The sequence below is a fragment of the Rhinolophus sinicus genome, linkage group LG06, assembly GCF_036562045.2.
Source record: "Rhinolophus sinicus isolate RSC01 linkage group LG06, ASM3656204v1, whole genome shotgun sequence".
NCBI lineage: Eukaryota > Metazoa > Chordata > Mammalia > Chiroptera > Rhinolophidae > Rhinolophus > Rhinolophus sinicus.
The window spans coordinates 2,793,621-2,809,047 of NC_133756.1; the positions used below are offsets into that span (position 1 = coordinate 2,793,621).

The window sequence follows — 15,427 nt, forward strand, 5'->3', positions numbered from 1 at the left end:
TGACATAATCCACACAGAATCAGGCAACTTGTGTTGCCTATTTTCTAACTCACTGTCTTCTCAAATTTAAAATTTTCCATTAACTTTGAACATGAGTTTCCTCCTCCTATTTGCAAAGCACATTGTTAGTTTTTGTTTGTTTTGTTTTGGGGATTTTGTTTTGTTTGTCTTGTTTCCGTGTGTCACATTAGACTCTGAACTTGCCTCTGATTTCATCCAACCACACCTCCAGCTCATTGAGGTTATATCTTATTCCAAACTCCTGTTTTTTCCTAAAGCCTATGGTTTGAGTGACTACCTGAGATTACTTGACAAACATGCCATTTTCATCACAATATGATGTCACAAATGAGAAAGGAGCTTGTTTTCTTCCGTGGTGCCACCACAGCTCCATGACAAAGGCCCACTGAGGCAAAGAAGAGGGCAGGGAGGTGTTGTCTACCCAGGTGAGCAGGGACAGACGATCAGCCCAGGTGAGCAAGGAGGCATGGTCAACCCAGGTGAACAGGAAAGGGTGATGAGCCCAGGTAAACAGAGAGGCACGGTCAGCCCAGGTGAAGATGGACGGGACATCACCCCAGGCGAGCACGAAGGCAGGTCAGCCCAGGTGAGCAGAGAAGGGTGATCAGCTCAGGTGAGCATGGAGGCACCATCAGCCCAGATGAGCCAATCAATGCTCAGCTTTATACAGGACCAGCACAGAAGAATGAATCTGGCTATACAAGAGTATGTATATTTTGGTTATAAGTAATATAGACAGGCCATTGTTCTGTTTCATTCAGGAGTTCCTGCTCTGGAATCCTGAAGAATGAGTCACTCTGGGCAAGTGAGTTTTCTAGGTGGTTAGAGGCTCAATTCTATATAAACACCATGACACTTAGTCCATTTTGGATTAAAACTTATAAAATGTATCACACTCTTGCCTGCTTTCTTAAATAGATAAAGCTGAAAATAATTAAACTTTTCCTAATGACTGAGGCCCACTGATACAAAAATTAATTCTTATCTTGCATTATAATACATTGATACCCAACTATACATAACCATTCTCCCCACAGGAAATGACCCCTAACTGTTATTTTTTTTACTTCTTATATCAAATATGGAGCGGAGGGAAGGTTAGCCAGCTTACTCCGTTATTAAAGCAATGCATGCCTGCGTTCATGGGTGATGTTCAAATGATTAACATCCGTAAGTCCAGAGCATTATCAACCAGAACGGAAATGAGACTTGGTGCTGCTGTAGCAGGGTCTGGAAGCCCCTTGCTCTGCCAGGAGTTAACCCTGTAGTTGGTGGATGTAGGGAGATTGGGAGATCCTGGGCAGGGCTGGGCAGTGGAGCACCTGGAGGTACCAGTGTGTTTATGGTGTTTTTTTATACTTAGCATTGCTCACACAGGCTGCCAGCTGTTGCCTCTAGCATTGTCTGTTTGCCCACCCTGATCTCCTGGCTTCTTATTGGCTGTTTTTTCATCTGTTTTGCCAGCAATCAGATAACTACACTTCTTAGGACTACATGCACAAAAAGAATAGATGGAGCTGAGACAGAGAGCCCAGAGACTACACTACCACCAAAGTATGAGAGTGACAGCAGCAGCACGGTGGCATGAGAAGACATCTTGGTGGCTCCCCTTAAAGCTACCACAAGTTGGACAGTTATAACTCAACTATAATTCAAGGATTCCTTGCTCAACACACAAACATATCTAAGAGATCCACGCATCAAGACAGCTGAAGGTGGGTGTATGGGAACAAGCTGGAAAGGGAGGATGGGGGAAGGACAGAGGCAGGAGCCACAGACTATCTGGCCCCAGCAGAGGCGGTAGCAGTGGAGGGTCAGATTGCAGCACTCCACAACATGCAGAGGACTAGAGGGGCAGAGGCAGCATTCAGCCTGAGTTGCTGGTACACAACATGGCAGGGCCAAGTGATGGGACAAAGATGCAATTCAAAGGTATGGAAGTTATGGTGGGGCAGCTACCATTTCTAGGGAAAAAAATAAAGATGCAGATGAGTGAATCCACACCCCACTTAGGCTCCTGTCTCCTGCCCAGTCCCAGCAGATGCAGTAGAAGTGGAGGTGTTAGATTACAGCCCTTACTTCACAGGTCACAAAGGGGCAGAAGCAACATTCCAGCCTGAGTGAGCAGTACATATTTTGGCTAAACCCAGTGGACAAAGCAAGTTGCAGGTGTGCAAACCTGCCTCCCCCCCCCCCACCCATCCTTCTCCACCCCTCATGGGGAACCCAGTAGAGACAGCTGGACACCTCAGATAGTACAGTGCAGCTGGCAGCTTCTGGTAGCAGGAAAGCAGCACCAAGAAGTTGCAGACCTGGAGCCCCATTGCTTGCCACATACCGCAAAGTAGGTGATGCCCTGAGACTGAGGCAATCCAGTCACAGAGGGAACTCCCACCTCCTTAGGGAATACTGGGTATTTTCAATGGCTAAGGCAATATGGTCTTACCAAGATCCTGTAAGCCCCAAGAGTGCAAGAGTAAACAAAAACTTGCTCTATAACACCATCTACTGGAAAACCAAAAAGATAAACAAACAAACAAACAAACAAACAAACAAAAAACCCAGTACTTAAAAAGGAAGGTTTCAATCCCTCAAATGACCAGGCAGAGAAATAATCCATCGAGTACAATGAATAACCAAAGTAACAAGTTAGCTCAGAAAGAATATCAAAAGTCTCCAGAAAACAAACTCAAAGACATGGAAGACCGTGATTTAAATAACAAAAAATTCAAAATTGCAGTTCTGAAAAAACTCAATGAGATACAAAAAAACTCAGAAAAGCAGTTCAAAAAGCTGAGGAATAAACTCAATGAAAAAAAGGAGTACTTTACCAAATATATTAAAACTATAAAAAAGAACCAAACAGAAATTCGAGGGTGGAAGAACTCAATAAATGAAGTGAAGAATGAATCAGAGAGCTTAGGAAATAGAGCAGACCATACGAAAGAATTAGTGATCTTGAAGATAGAAACATAGAAGTGACTCAGGTGGAAGAAGAGAGAGAATTGAGAGTTTTTAAAAAATGAAAAAAGTCTACGAGAACTATGTGACTCCATTAGAAAGAGCAATATAAGAATAATGGGTACACCAGAAGGAGAAGAGAGGGGCAAGGGAACAGAGAGCCTTGAAGTAAATAATCATTGAGAACTTCCAAAGTTGTTAAAAAAAAAGCTGTACCCTTGAATCCAAGAAGCTAACAGAACACCTAGTTATCTCCATGCGAAAAGATCTTCTTCAAGACACATTATATTAAAACTGTCCAAAGTTAATGACAAAGAAAGAATTCTCAAGGCAGTCAGGGAAAAGAAGACGGTAATCCCATTAGATTATTATCAGAGTTTTCAGCAGAAACTTTACAAGCTAAAAGAGAGTGAAATCAAATATTCAAAGTATTGAAAGAGAAATCATCTGCCAAAAATCCAGCAAAGTTATCCTTTAGATATGAAAGAGAAGTAAAGACTTTTCTAGACAAACAAAAGCTGAGGGAATTTACCACCACAAGACCTGCATTACAAGAAATGTTGAAAGGAGCTCTTCTATCTGAAACAAAAAGACAAAAGGATACGAAACCATGAGTAAAATGAGTAACAGACAGACAGAAGCAGGACGTTGCACTCTATTTCAGAAAACCGTATTAAACATTTAATTATAACATAAAGGTTAAAGGGGGTAAAAGCATTTTTTAAAAAGAGTGTAGCTCCTGCAATCTGGAAACAAATGCACAGCATAAAAAGGGATAATTTGTGACAACAAAAGCATAAAAAGGATGGGGGGGAAAGTACTGAACTTGCACAGACGAATGGAGATAAGATGCAATCAGAAGATAAAGGACTACTCTATGTATGAAACTTTTTTTTTTTGCATAAATCTAATAACCACAAAACAAAAATCTAGAACTGAGACATGTAATATACATATATGGAAATGGAGGGGAAACAATCATAGAACACCACCAATCTAAAACAGCACACAGAAATACAAGGGAAAAAAAACAATGGAGATCAGAACAACCGGAAAACAACACATGAAATGGCTATAGTAAGTCATCATAAATCAATAATAACCCTAAATGTAAGTGGACTGAACTCACCAATTAAAACGCACAGAGTAGCGGAATAGATTAAAAAACAAAGCCCACTTTATGTTTATTTAGGAGACCCATCTCAGCTACAAAGACAAATATAGGCTCAAAATGAAGGGGTGGAAGATGATACTTTATGAAAATGGCATCCAGAGAAAAGTGGATGTAGCCATGCTTATCTCACACAAAATAGATGGTTTCAAGATAAAAATGGTAACAAGAGACAAAGATGGTCATTTTATAAGGATAAAGGGGATGGACAATTCATCAAGAAGGCATAACAGTGGTCAATATGTATGCACCCAACCTGAGAGCATCAAAATATATAAAACAATTACCAACAGACCTAAAGGGAGAAACTGACAAGAATACAATTAAAGTAGGGGACCTAAATACTCCATTGACAACAATGTATAGATCAACCAAACAAAGTCAATAAGGAAACATCAACCTTAAATGACACATTGGACAACATGGACCTGATTGATATCTACATAGCTTTACATCCCAAAACAACAGAATATACATTTTGCTCAAGTGCACATGGAACATTCTCAAAGATAAACCATATGTTGGGGAACAAAGTTAGTCTCAATAAATTTAAGAAAAGTGTAATCATATCATGCATATTTTCTGACCACAGTGGTATGAAACTGGAAATTAAATACAAGAAGAAAGCTGGAAAAACCACAAATATGTGGAGATTAAACAACACGCTCCTGAACAAGTATTGGGTCAAAGAAGAAATAAAAAAAGAGGTCAAAAGATAGTGGTTTTTATGGGTGTGAAACAAATGGTGAGAATTTGAATTGGTCCCTCTTATTATAGTGTTGAACTTAAGTCTACTTAATTTATCAAGTCATGTTCATGCCCTGATTTTATATACTTGTATCTATCAATAAACATTGTGATATTTGAAAAAAAAAAAAAAGAGGGAAGTTTATGCCATTATAAGCCAACCTCAAGAAATAAGAAAAATCTCAAATAAACAATCTAACACTTCACCTTAAAGAACTAGAAAAAGAAGAACAAACAAAGCCCAAAGTCAGTAGAAGAAAGGAAGTAATAAAAATTAGAGCAGAATTAAATGAAACAGAGAATAAAAAGACACTAGAAAAAATAATGAAACAAAGAGCTGGTTCTTTGAAAAGAGAAATAAAATTCACAAACCTCTGGCTAGACTCACTAAGGAAAAAAAAGAAAAAAGACACAAATAATAATAAAAAACGAAAGAGGAGAAGTGATAACAGACACCAAAGAAATACAAAGGACTATACAAGAATACTATAAAAGGCTACCACCAAATTTGATAACCTGGAAGATATGGACAAATTCTCAGAAATATATAACCTTCCTAGAAAAACCTGGAAGAACCATGAAGAAATGGAAAGCCAAAATAGACCAATCAACGGTAAGGACACAGTCATCAAAAACCTCTCAAGAAGTAAAAGTCCAGGACCAGATGGTTTCACTAGTGATTTCTACCAAATATTCAAGATTTAATACCTGTCCTCCACAAACTCTTCCAAAAAATCCAAGAAGAGGGACTATTTCCTAACTCATTGTATGAGGCCAACATTACCCTGATACAAAAGTGGTACCTATATACAATGGAATACGACTACTCAGCCATAAAAAAATGATGACATCTTGCCATTTGCAACAACATGGATGGATCTTAACAGCATCGTACTAAATTAGTCAGATGGAAAAGGATAAGAACCATATGATTTCACTCATGAGGGATGTAAAACAGAAAGCAACAAACGAACGAACAAAACAAAGAAACTCAGAGACACAGAAAATAATATGGTTACCAGAGAGGAAGAGGGTTGAGGGGAGGATGTAGCAGGTAAAGGAGATTAAATATATGGAAATGGAAGGGGACTAGACTCTGGGTAGTGAGAATACAATACAACATACAGATGTTGTATTATAGAATTGTACACCTGAAACATATGTAACGTTACCCCAATAAATTTAAATTTTAAAAATTTAAATAAATGAATAAATAAGTAAAACTAAAGTATGCAAACCCAGAAACATCTTTTTTGACTACTCAAAAAATTTTCTTTCCTTCCTGACTTTCAGTTATGACTTCCAAATAAGTGAAGCAGTAACATAACTAAATTGTCATGTTAAGTAACTTCCTTGCAGAATATTCAGCTATATCCAGCCCTAATTCAGTGGGGATGCCCAGGCTTTCTCTCACCAGCCTCCCTGGTGATGAATTTCCCCATTTTATAGGGTAGCTCCATCATCATATCCACCCTTCTTTCAGTAACCCACATCAACAACACCTAGTCCAAAACCCTGGTGGAAATTCTCTATTACAAATCTAGTTATTAGCAAAACAGGGGCCAAAGACCTAAAGATGTTTACAGCTCAGCCTTCCATCAACATCCCGTGCCCCTTCTCTGTGCAAACTCACCAAAGGGCCTGTTGGAATTGGATGTTGCATTTGTATGTCCTGCCGGCTGTGCCTCCCACTTCTTGGAGTAGGCCAGTCTTGCTTATATCTCTTTTATGTACTCCACCCTGGTTTACTTTTGTAGGACGGATTGTGTTTCTTTCAGCTACACCCTTACTTGGTCAATAAGCAATTCCAGATCTGTATTGAGTCTTAATCTCCCCTGGTTATGCAAGTAGGGGACTGATTAATTTACTGTCGTTGCTGTAATAAATTGCCACAAACTCAGTGCTTAAAACAACACAAATTTATTGTCTTACAGATCTGGAAGTCAGAAATCTAAAGTCAGTTTTACTGAGCTAAAGTCAAGGTGTCAGCAGCGCCAGTTCCTTCTGGAGGCTCTGAGGGAGAATCTGTCCCCCTGTCTTCGTCAGCTCCTGTGGCCGCCTGCACTCCCTGGTTCACAACCTTTTCCTTGAATCACTGGCTTTGGTCATCACACCTCCTACTTCCTCCATTGACCTTGCCTCCCTCTTGAAAGGATTCTTGTGATTACATTTAGGGTCCATCAGATAATCCAGGATAATCTCCCCATCTTAAGACCCTTAACGTAATCACATCTGCAGGTCTGCACATCACTTTTGTAAGAGTCACAGGTTCTGGGGATTAGGATGTGGACATTTTGTGGGGGCCATTATTCAGCCTATCACAAGGATGTAGGGAGCCACCACCCTAAATTAAACCATGAGTTGTGAAAGTTGGATTTAGACTTTAAAGAACAGAGTAACGAATCAACCATGTCATGAAACACCCCAGGAATGGAGGTGGCTGCACTGAAACTAAGTGGACAACAGCTGAGCTATCAGGATCAACTGCCAGGAGCTTCTCTCGACTCTTAGTGGCCACAAAGGTATAACCAGAGTCAACTCATGGAACTGGAAGAGCAACCCAGTAACCTGAAAAGCATCAATAGCACTGAGGAGAGGGGATCAAAGACCCAATGTGGTTGATCTGCTGGGAGTGGAGGGGGCCAACACCCCTTGAATGTGCACTGCTGGAGACGGGAGAGCTGACATGTGGCCTGAGTCATAGTCTGGCATGCAGGGGGCGGGAGCCTCTGCAACAGAAATGTAGAGTGTTCTGTTTTGTGACCACACACCTCTGCAATATTGATCTAAAAGTGAAAAGACATAACAAATCACTGAAATTAAAAATCTTTAAGGGTTTTCCACTTCAGCAAAGGCAGTCTAGCTTTTTTTTTTTAACCAATCTTTCTACTGAGAAAACTAGAAACACTGAACAATTTTTATTTTATTTTATTTCTTTGAGAATCTCTTTGAGAGCATCACAGAGCACCAAGGCATGAATATATAAACAGGATAATATATCACCAGAGGTTGGGTTTGCCCCAGGAATGCAAGGTTGGTTTAACATTTGAAAATTAGTGTAACAAAAGTAAAGGAGAAATAGATACTGAAAGCATTTTAAGATATGCAGAAAAAAATCACTTGATAAATTTCATCATCCAAAAGAGAAAATCAAAATCCTCTTATGATTAAACACACACACACACACACACACACACACACACACACACACACAAAACTCTTAGGAAACTATGAAAAAAGGGGGAAAGGGAAATTTTTATCAATCTCATAAAGAATATCTACCAAAAAGTTCTACAGCAAACATCATACTTAATGGTGAAATATTACAAATATTCCCCCTGAGTTTGGGAAATATACTAGGATGCTTGCTACCATGACTTACATTAAAATTTTCCTGGAGATCCAGGCCAGCACAATAGAGGGGGAAAGTTTTAGGGATTAGAACGGAAGAAATGAAACTGTCTTATTCACAGATGATATAATTGGGTCCATAAAAAATCCAAAAAGATCAAGAGATAAATGATTACAATTAACAAGTGAGTATACAAAGTTGATATATACAAGGACAATATACAAGATGCAATAATGTTACTATATAACAGCAAAAGACAGTTAGAAAATGAAACTTAAAATGTGTTTAATTTAAAAAATTACACTGCACAATCTTTATAACTTTTTTGTAAATCTAAAACTATTCTAAAATTAAAAGTGTATGTTTTAAAAATTGTATCATTCACAATGGCATCAGAAAACATAAAAAATTCTCAAATAATTCTAATAAAAGATTACTGAGAGAAATGAAGGACAATAATAAATAAGATCAGCAAGACATCTTAAATAAGACTTAAATAAAAAGATTACTTGAACGACATTAAAATTAGAAACTTTACTTCATCAAAACACCATACCAAATGAAAAGTCAAGCCCCAGAATGGGAGATCATATTTTCAATATGTATAACCAACAAAGGACTCATGTCTAGAACATATAAAGAGCAGAGTTCTTACAAATTAATAAGAAAAACATCCAACAGCTCATAGACAAATAGGTGAAGACTTGAGGCACTTTACAAGAGACAATATCCAGATGGCCAATTAACATCTGAGAAGATTTAACCTCTTTACTGACAAAATAAATGAAAAGGAAAACCATAGTGAGGTACCACAGTCATCCTTACACTGGTAGCAAACATTTTAAAAGCTCAAAATACCCAGTGTCATCAAGATTACAGAACAATCTGAACTCTCATCCATTGCTAGTGGGAGCGCACGAAATGGATTCAGCCCCTTTGGAAAACTGTCCCATCTACTGAAGCTGAATGTACACAAGCCCTATCACCTAACAATGAGTATATACACAGCAGGAATCTGTACGTTTTTGTACCAAAAGACGTGTACAGGAATGTTCATAACAGCCCTAGTCATTGTAGCCCCAGACTGGAAACAGCTCAAATAGTCAATAGTATCAGCAGAATGGGTAAATAAATGGTGGTATTTTTACACAATGGAACGAATTCACTATGCTGCAGGCAACAGCGTGCATGAATCTCACAATATGTTGAGCGAAAGAACGTGAGGCTAAATAAATCTAATTCAATCATAGAAGAATAAGTAAAATATGACTCTATTCATATAAAGTTCCAAAATGGACAAAACTAATCTATGGTGCTAGAAGTGACTGGAAGGGGACACAAGCGGCCTTCTGGAGAGCTGGTCATAATTTCCACTGGATGAGAGTTTACACAAGGGTGCTGATTTGAGGTGATTTAATGAACTGTACATTTATGATGTATGCAATTTTCGATATGTAAAAATTCAATGAAGAAAATGATGAATCAGTAATAATTAAAATGAATAGTTAATAATGAAGGAAAATAGTTTGGCAATTCCTCAAAAAGTTAAACATAAAATTATCACATGCTCTAGCAATTCCACTTCTCAGTGTACACCCAGAAGAATTGAAAGCAGGGACCTCCATGAGAAATTGGACACTTATGTTCACAGAAACATTATTCACAAGAGCCAAAAGGTGGAAACAACGCAAATGCCCATAGACAGATGAATGGATAAACCAAATGTGACCTATACATACAAGGGAATATTATTCGGCCTTAAAAAGGAAGGAAATTCTTATTTTTTCCCCAGCTTCATGGAGATGTAATTGACATACAATATTGTATAAGTTCAAGGTATACAATGTGTTGACTTGATACATGGTGCAAAATGATTCCTACCATAGTGTTAGTTGGGAATGAAATGCTGATAGATACACGCTACAACAAAGATGAACTTTGAAAACATGTTAAGTGAAAGAAGCCAGACACAAAAGGACAAACATTGTATGATTCTACTTTTATGAGGAACCTGGAGTAGACAAATTCGTAGAGACAGAAAGTAGAATAGAGGTTACCAGGGCTTGCGGGGGAGGGTACTGGGGAGTTCATGTTCAATGGGGACAGTTTCTATTTGGGAAGATGAAACAGTGCTGGAGATGGATGGTGGTGATGGTTGCACAACAATGTGAATGAACTTAATGGGACCAAATTACTCACTTAAAAATAGTTAAAACGTTCAGTTTTACAAGAGAAAAGAATCCTGCAGACTGGGTGCACACGGTGTGGAAGTACTTAACACTACCGAACTATATCCTTAAAAATAGTTAAGAGAGCAAGTTTTACATTATGTATATTTTGCCACAATTAAAAAAAATTTTTTTTAAATTTTTTGTGTGTGGTTAGAATGGTAAATTTTATTACCTCAGTAAAAAAATGAATAACAAAAAGTTCTTTTTCCATTAATTTGCAAACGTAGATCAAATGGACAAATTCCTACAAGACTATAACGTGACATAATGTCTCTTAGGAAGAGACACCCAGAATAGTATAATTATTAAAGTAAATGAATCAACAGTTTAAATATATTTTCGCAAATCAAAAACAGACTCATGGAATATTTATTATAATAGAGTTTTCCCAAACATTTAAGAAACAAGTAATTCCAAACTTACATAAAACACAGCATAGGACGGGGCCAGGAAAACCACAGCTGTGGCCGCACTGGGTAGTGCCTGTTCTTTCACGTATTGTCTGTGGCGACTTTCACGCTATAACACCTGTGCTGAGCATTTGGGCCAGAGACCATTGGAAGGGTAAAGCCTAATGTAATTATTATCTGGCTAGTATATCTGGCACCAAAAACCAACAAAACAGCATGAAAAAGAAAAAGTATAAGCCAGTGTCACTCATGAACTTAGACACAAAAATCCTAAACAAAACAGGAATGAATGAATGAATGAATGAATGATCTTCCGAAGACTTGCCTAGTTTTCAGTCTGTATTTGCTGGGCTTTCTGGGTCCCTTATAGTAGCCACGTCACTCACTTTTTCTTTCTTTCTTTCTTTTTTTTTTTTAATATTTTATTGGGGAAGTGGAACAGGACTTTATTGGGGAACAGTGTGTACTTCCAGGCCTTTTTTCCAAGTCAAGTTGTTGTCCTTTCAATCTTAGTTGTGGAGGGCGCAGCTCAGCTCCAGGTCCCACTGCTAGTAGCAGGGGGTGCAGCCCACCATCCCTTGCAGGAGTGGAACCTGTAGCCTTGTGGTTGAGAGGATGTGCTCCAACCAACTGAGCCATCCGGGAGCTCAGCAGCAGCTCAGCTTAAGATGCCGTGTTCATTCTTAGTTGCAGGGGGCGGAGCCCACCATCCCTTGCGGGACTCGAGGAGTTGAACTGGCAACCTTGTGGTTGAGAGCCCACTGGCCCATGTGGGAATCGAACCGGCAGCCTTTGGAGTTAGGAGCACGGAGCTCCAACCGCCTGAGCCACCGGGCCGGCCCGCCGCGTCACTCACTTTTAACCAAAGAGACATAAAGGGAAGTTGGCTGGGGAGACTTTTGTAGAGCTTTTGCTTTCGTATAAAAACAGGCAAGAGTAGAGGATGAGAGCTTGCCAGCATGTTTTCTCCCCCTTCTTTAGTCCTAAAATCAGGTCTGATGCTGGAGCAGTGGCAGCTGTCTTGCGACCATGAAGATAAAAAGCCAGCATGCTAATGACAGAGCAGAATGACGGGGTCCTCAGTGGCTTCATGGAGCAGCTGAGGCAGTGCCAGCAACTGCCTCCAGGCTTCTTGTGAGGCAAGAAAAATAACCCCCTTTTTATGAGTCTCTGTTAGTTGGGGTTTCTGTCACTTGCATGTGAAAGCATTCCGACGTGATACATCCACAAATATACAATATTTGTCACTTTTCTAAGCTATGCTTTGACAAACCTTACGTTATGGTTGGAGGAAACAAATATTAAAAATAAACAAGATGATTTCATATATGTAGTGATATATTAAGAAGATAAAGCAGGATAATGGGACAGAGGACGAGGAGGTCTTCAGACAGGGTGGTCTGGGAAGGCCGAGGTGGTCGGAGGCAACATTTGAGCTGAGGCCTGACTGAGACAAAGGAATCAGGTGAATATCTGAGGGGAAAAGTGTTTCTGTCAGCGCAATTAGCAAGAACTTGAAGGCAGGAAGAAACAGTAAATGTGAGGCTCAGCCTACACCCAGTCCATTAACAAACCCTGTCAGGTCTACCTTCAAAATACTTCTGACCACCTTTTCCCCTCTCCACATGCTACCAGCCTGACCTAAGCCACAAGCTCCTTTGCTTAGACAACTGGAATGGCCTCTGCCTGGTCTCTTGCTTCTACCGTGATCACTACAGTCTATTCTCCCAGTGGCCACAGAGATCATTCTAAAGCATGAGTTGGGTCACGGCAGTCCTTGCTCAAAACCATCCAACAGCTCTGGTCTCAGTCAGTGTAACCTTGAGTCCTCTCCAGGGCTTCAAGGCCCTACACCATCTGCCCTGCTCTCTCGGCGGCACCATCTCCTACCACTCTGCCCTCCTCTCCTGCTGTTCCTTAAACCTACCAAACGTGCTCTTACCCCAGGGCCTTCGTACCTGATGTTCCCCTGCCGGGAATGCTCTTCCCCCTGCCTCTGATGTCTCTATGCCTAGATGTCAACAGTTCCACCTTCATGACCATGAATGGGCTTTGAATAAACCATTAAGTTCCTTATAACTTGCAGACAGACCCACCTGTGGGGGTAAGTGACCCTGGTGTCCTCAAAAGTGTTAGGTTTAACCTATCAAGAGTTCCAATTTACTTCCCACGTAATTCATTGACCTTCCTTCTTAATGAAAAAAAAGAAAAGAATGCTAATGTTGTTATCATCACAAACGATTTCCCACAGCCAAGAGGAATAATTGAAGGTGCTGATTTGCATTCAGGCCTCCCTCAAATAATCCCAGCTTAGAGAGGGAACCAAGAGTACTTTCATCAGTGAGGAAGTACTGGTTCCAAAACTGGGTATAGCTGAAAATTCCATACTGTATTCAGGACGATATACAAGGAAGTTACTCTGAGTGAAAGACCAGTCACTGGGAATCAGGACAGGCATTTACCCATCCTTATTTTAATTTGCTAAATGAGCAGAGCCCTCTATTGTCTGAGACCAAGGGGTTCTAGGTCACTCACCTTTTTTGGTCAGAACACTCGAGAACGTTATGTTCTTGAGTGTTCCAAGAACACCTTATGTTAGATTTTGATTTTCCTCCCGTAACTGGTAACCCATTGAAATATTCAGGAAAACACAAAGAAGAAGCCAGTGTCGTACTTTTGCTGATCTTCAATAGCCTGCATTTTGTTTGCTTCTTGGTGTCATGCTTGCAGAAACAAAACAGCTTTGCAACCGGTCATTACTTGCCTACCTGCAGGCATGCAGCGGACCACTGCCATATTGAATGAAGCTGCGTTTCTCTAGGTTTGCAGATTTTCTAGCCGAAGCATATATTGTGCACTCATGACATCCAGTGGTCAGAAAAAGATGATGCAGAATTTTTATTTTATTTATTTATTTTTAAGTTTTGTACAAAACCCAGGGTGTAGTTGCAAATAGCTGGTCTGTAGAGGGAGAAAGGATTCACAATGAAACAGGAGTGAGTGTGGTGTCTCTCTGCTGTGCTGTGAAGGACTGGCCCTGGAACCCTATTTGAAGATAAGTAGATGTCCATAAAAGATTGTGTGGATATTCAGAAAATCCGTTTCCCAGATCATCAAATATGTGGTTATAGAAAAAGGGATAGATTTTTTTTAACTGAGGTGAAATTCATATAACATAAAATTAACTTTTTTAAAGAGTACAAATTAATGGCACTTATATATTCACAATGTTGTGCAACCACCATCTTTATCCAAAACATTTTCATGACCTGTACCCATTCAGCAGTCGCTTCTCATTCTTTCCTTTCTCCAGCACCTGGCAACCACCAGTCTGCTTTGTGTCTCCACAGATTTACCTATCCTGGGCATTTCATGTAAATGGAAGTATACTATATGTGACGTTTATGTCTGGCTACTTTCACTTAGCATAATTTTTTAAGGTTCATAATTTTAAGGTTCATCCATGTTGTAGCTAGTTGTGTTAGTACTTTATTTCTTTATATGACTGAGTAATATTCCAGTGTGTGTGTGTGTGTGTGTGTGTGTGTGTGTGTGTGTGTCCCATTTTGTCAATCCATCATCTGTTGATGGATATTTTGGTTGTTTCTACCATTTGGCTATTGTTAATGGTGCTGCTATGAACATTTGCTTGAGTATTTGCTTGAGTATCTGATTTCAATATTTTTAGGTATACTTAGGAGTGGAATTGCTAGGTCATCTGGTAATTCTATTTATTTAAGTTTTTGTAAAAAAATTTTAGATTCCTTGAAGTGTGATAGAAGAAATTGAAATAGACTTTTAAACTCCTTGAAATTGATAGAGGAAGAATTTTTATATAGACCAGAACCAACTTTTCCCAAGTGACCCTTGATTTTTTTTTATTTTTTTTTTTAACAGTTTCCTTTATTCATGTGTATCTAACTTGTCAGCCTAGACTGAGAGTACCCACGGGAATGAATGCAGATGGATGAGAGAGAGAGAGAGAGAGAGAGAGAGAGAGAGAGAACAAAAAACACCATTCAAGGGAAAGTTAATTTGCCTAAGAATTCTCTGTTGACATTTGTTTGGCTTGAGATGACAGCTCAGCAAACAGAAATGCTTGCCCCAAATCTTTGGTATGTGCTCTGTCATAACATTTTGTTTGAAAATCGCCTGCAGGCCTAGGATGAATTTGGAGAGCCACAGTGAATTAATTAAGCAGAAGAGAGCTCTCAAAACAATGATTTCCCTGATGTGTTTTTTTATTTAAACGTTCCAGGTCACTAATTTGTCATGTTTTCTTTAAAAAGGAGAAAACAATCAGGGGGTGTATTTGGTGCCCTCTATAGTAAGATACGTTGATTTAACGTCAGTGGGGAAGGAGCTGCTTGGCATAAATGAATGTTCCGTTTATGTCCCCATTATAAATACATTAACCCTTTGGAGGAACCACTTTCTAAAGCTGAGCGCTCAGGGTCCTATCTTCTTAGAAGATATTGAGCATGCTCGTGAATGCTGTTCGCTAGACCAACTGTGACCTACAACACAGTGGTCT

General features: G+C 39.4%; 1 protein-coding gene across 1 annotated transcript in view; it reads right to left on the reverse strand.

Annotated features, from left to right (window-relative positions):
* Nucleotides 1–6,632, reverse strand: part of CA6 (carbonic anhydrase 6) — a 28,415-nt gene extending 21,783 nt beyond the window's left edge. Inside the window, exon 1 of the mRNA XM_019746674.2 lies at nucleotides 6,534–6,632. The gene's annotated coding sequence lies outside the window, so the exon portion shown is untranslated. The remainder of the gene's footprint in view (nucleotides 1–6,533) is intronic.
* Nucleotides 6,633–15,427: the final 8,795 nt, after the last annotated feature.